Consider the following 4,769-nt stretch of genomic DNA (forward strand, 5'->3'; position numbering starts at 1 on the left):
TTAGGGCGGGGCTACACGGTGATTGACAGGTCTCTGCCAGAGACGTATACGGAGTCTCTACGTCACTCGTCCTCAGTCCATATATGGTCACTTCCTGTTCACTGGTTGCGAATGCAAGTTTGAAGACACTTCTGCATCATTCACATGCAGATTTCTGTTTAAATGAATTGAAACAGATCACGTGTTCTCATTTGTTCAAGGAACAGGTCAAGAAATCAGTCAGTTGATCGGTTGACTGGTCGTTCATGGAACCTGTCAGTCTGCTCTTTATAACTCATTGTATTCACGCTGAACTCTCCAGAAGCTGAGGCGACAGACTCACAGATGCACGCTGTCTGCTGGAAGAAAAGCTCCATCATCACTTCCACTTGTCGAGTCGTGACCCTCGTGACCTGGTGGCTGCCTCAGAGGGTGTGTGTGTGTGTGTGTGTGTGTGTGTGTGTGTGTGTGTGTGTGAGAGAGATCTGAGGCGGTGACATGTTCGGTCAGGCATGGTGTCTTGGTGTTAGATGAGAAGTTGTCCTGCAGGGATGTCGGAGGCAACAGACAAATGTGTTTGTGTTTGTTTCCTTCTGGCTGTTTGGAGGTGATGGAGCAGACCAAAAGGACGACTTTAGAAGCATACCTTCTGGGCTGTGTGTGTGTGTGTGTGTGTGTGTGTGTGTGTGTATGTGTTTCCTGACGTGTCATTGTTGTGGTTCTCTGCCATCTGTAGTTCAGTTCAGATGTAGTTGTAATAACCTCTCAGCTTGCGAGGTTATAGTATTTAGTTTAGTATATTTAAAGGTATCTGAGTTCTGACTCTCTCTGTGAGGACCTAGTGGCGACTGTGGCTCACTGGCTTAAGAGGGTTGTCTGGTAACCGCATCCCTATATACAGGGATGGGTCAAATGCAGAGATGTATATGACAATAAAAAGGGATTCTATTCTATTCCTACCTTTCCAATGTGTACTGAAAACTGAGTTACAGCACGATTACCTGTTAATAACAACATATCTAGTCTAGAACTGTGGCAAGAAAATGGCAAACAACATCCATACTATACTATATATCAAATGATACCAGAGGTTCATATGCAATGCCAACATAAACAATTGGACCCAATAAAAATACTTTGATTGATTGTCTTACAGATTTGTTAAAGTGCAGAAAGTTACAGATTTCAGTTTTACATTAAAAATGATGACTGAACACATATCTAATATATAAATACAGATTCTTTATTGAAGAATAAATGTGAATGATCAGAGTTCAACCAGGTTTGGTTTGTTTTCACTTCAGAAATCAACTCGCCAAAGTCTGTTTTGTACAAATTCTATTATTTATTAGCGGTCATCAAACAACAACAAAGATTAAGATTATTGTCAGTTTTAATCTTCATTCACTTAACATGAATCTGGATATTGTTGAGCCCTTGAATGAATAAAATGAACCATAGAAACACGTTTCACAGGAAGAAGCAGTGACCTGCTGATATTTAATAACATACTATTATTATCTAACACGTACGTGCACTTACTTTAGCTTGTCAGCACATCTGCCTGTATGTGTGAGACTGAGGCTGAATCACTTCATGTTGTCTCCCCCTCCCTCCCCCATATCTCTCTCTGTCTGTCTCACAGGCGTTACATAATATTGCCCTTCAATAAAAGCAGCCGGTGCTGGGACTGAAAGCTGTAGCCGCCTATAACCACCGTGTCACAGTAGAAACGTTATTGCCTCTAATGAGAGTCTGTGTCACAGGGATGTACCAGAGAGACGGAGCCGAGGACACTGAGGGGTGTTTGTTCTCCAGTTAGAGAGGACGCTTCTCTTAAAGAGTGAAGGACCGTGTTCCTCACTGCATCGACGTGTTCGTCTCCTCAGCGGGAGCTTTTATGGAAACAGTTTGCTGGTCATAGTCGTGTGATATTTAGTGATTTTCAGGCTCGAAACAAAACACAAAGGTTTGATGAGCTGCGTAGCTGAATTTGTAAGTTGGTTGTTGAGGTGTTGTTGTGGAATCTTTGAGTGGCTGGAAATCTGGTGTATTCACATCAAACGCGAAAGACGACTTTGTTGTGCGGCGTATATAAAAAGTCAATTCAAAGACACAAATAGAAAATCGCGATCACAGTTTGTGTAATAGCCACGAAATGCAATCTATTGGTTTCCTGTACGGGGACATAAGTTGTCTGGTTTTTCGTGTCGCTCTGACGACATTACGTTAAAAGCGAGTTTAGGCAACAAAACCACCAACAGTTAGGTTCAAGCAACAAAACCAGCAGTTACTGTACTGCATGTCTAAATGTCATTGAGCGAAACACTAAAGCCCAAGTTGCTCTGTGGGCGCTTTACAGCAGCCGACTGCTACTTAAAAGCTCAGGATTTATATTTTCACAACACGATTCTCCTGAAAGTCTATGAATGATGATACTGACTTGTTATTAATTCATGTTAAGCTGCTTCTTTCTGCTTGATTTCTCATCCAGCTGTGTGTTAAATGCTTAAACATTTTCAAACCCTTATGTCTCCCGCACAAAACCCACTAATTTCCCGTTTCTGTTCTCTGTCTTCCTCTTTCCTCCCCCACCTTTCTTTCTTTCCTCCTCCCCCACCCCGTCACCCCTTCACCCGTCTTCAGACTACACGTACTTCTACAAGGGGAAGGAGTACTGGAAGTTCGACAACCAGAAGCTGACGGTGGAACCCGGATACCCCAAGTCCATCTTGCGTGACTGGATGGGCTGCGACCAGTCCGACATGGAGCGTTCCGGCAGCAAGGGGAACCGCGGAGACCGCCAGCTGCCCCTCGACGACGTGGACATCATGGTGACCATCAACGACGTCCCGACCACGGTCAACGCCATTGCCGTGGTGATCCCCTGCATTCTGTCGCTGTGCATCCTTGTGCTGGTCTACACGATATTTCAGTTCAAGAACAAAGGAGTGCAGCAGAGCACCCTGACGCAGCACTACTACAAATACCCTGTTCAGGAGTGGGTATGACACGCAACTGTGCTTTGAAGGAGTCAAAGTTCATGGATTGAAGGGGGTCCAGCAGTCGGCATACTGTAAGCTAGCTTATGTTGGCCAATCGCCAAAAACAACAACAATGGAAAGTCAATGCTGGAAGACGCTTCTTGTGCTAGCTAGTGACTAGAGAGCGGACGCTGAACATGCTCTGCAGGAGTAGATTTAGACGTTGGATCAGAGTGTGTGTGAAGAATTCGTTCCACTTCAGTCCACAACAGCAAGGATACTGGTTTAGTCTTTTATCGTTTCTTGCCGGGCAAAGATGCATAAAACAAGCGTGGCCGAGGACAGCGAGGACAAGTCTGCAAAGACTCCAGGAGGATGTGATTGGCTGAGGTAGATAACACTCCTGAACTCCTCTGGCTAAAAGGATCTTGTGAGCGACACTGAACTATTTCTTCTGGGACCTACAACACGACTCTCCTTCTCAGTGAAAATAAAAAGAAAGAATCTGCTCCTCAAAGCCAAACGCCACCTCCAAGTTTGTTCTAACATGACTTGTACACGTGAACTACTTCTAATATTAAGTCAGATTAAAAAAAAATGATTTAAAATATCAAATTTGGAGATAAAATATAGGTAGAAAGGCCATAACAGAAAGAAAGAACCAGGGATCTCGCCGTGGATCTCTGAATTTAATTTAATTTATTTATACTTGTATGAAGCTGTAAAACTGTCAAGAGGACCTTTTTCTCTTCTTTTTTTTTTACCACACATGACAAAAAGCATCTTCATCACCATTAACTCTGACCTTTGTCAACTTACAACTCCCCTGTTGTCATTTACTCCGCTTGGACTTGTGGGTTTTGGCGGATGTAGAATATCTGGTCATCAGCATATAAAGATAGATTTCAGATGAATGATGGTTAAACATCCTTCTCTCTGTCACAACGGGCCGAACACAGATTAACAAGCTGCACACAACCAGGGCTCTTAATTATCAAACTTATTCAGACTGAAAGATAAAATACAACAAAATGTTTTACTTATACTTCGACTGACAAACTTCACAATAAAAGCTGTTGATATTTTTAGTGATTGTACAAAATATTATGATGAGTAATACATTTGCTGGGTGTAATTCAGGGATTGTATTTGAACATTTGATTGGATGTTTCACCACTTTGTCTCTTTTTGGCATGTAGCAGTGCTGTAAACAACTACAGCATAATTCATCCCGCTTTAAATACTTTATATTTACACAACTGATGTTAATCGTGTCGATTCATACTTGAGATATCAAGGATTTCACACGAAAACAATGATCCTTTTGAATATTTTAAACTTCATCTGTCTTTGCACAAATGTTAACTGCAAACATTGTTTTTCTTTTTTTTAGGAATGAACAATATCACAGATGTAGCGTAACTCTTCAAGTCTGATTGGCTCTTCCTGCTACGGAAGAGTATTCGGTCCTGGCATAAGGGGAAAATGAGAAGGAAGATTTCTTTATATACATTTCGAGAATAAAGTCGAAATGTCGAGAATTAAGTCCGGTTTTCAGACCGCTGTCGTTTGATTTATTCTCAAGAGTTTATTTTAGCCATCTTGTCTTTCTCCTCAAAATGGTTTTTCAACTTAACGCTCAGTATTTGGATTTAATCCACATCTTCGAGACTTCATGCCAAACATTTTTACCGTTTTTTAATTTCAATAACACTGCTACTTTATTCTTAAACTCCAAAAAAGATACACTAAAAGTTCAATCTTATTCTTGGCATTTCAACTCTTGAAGTCTTCCTCCTCCTCCCC

This window comes from Anarrhichthys ocellatus, unplaced genomic scaffold (assembly GCF_004355925.1).
Source record: "Anarrhichthys ocellatus isolate YVR2014 unplaced genomic scaffold, GSC_Weel_1.0 scaffold350, whole genome shotgun sequence".
Classification (NCBI taxonomy): domain Eukaryota; kingdom Metazoa; phylum Chordata; class Actinopteri; order Perciformes; family Anarhichadidae; genus Anarrhichthys; species Anarrhichthys ocellatus.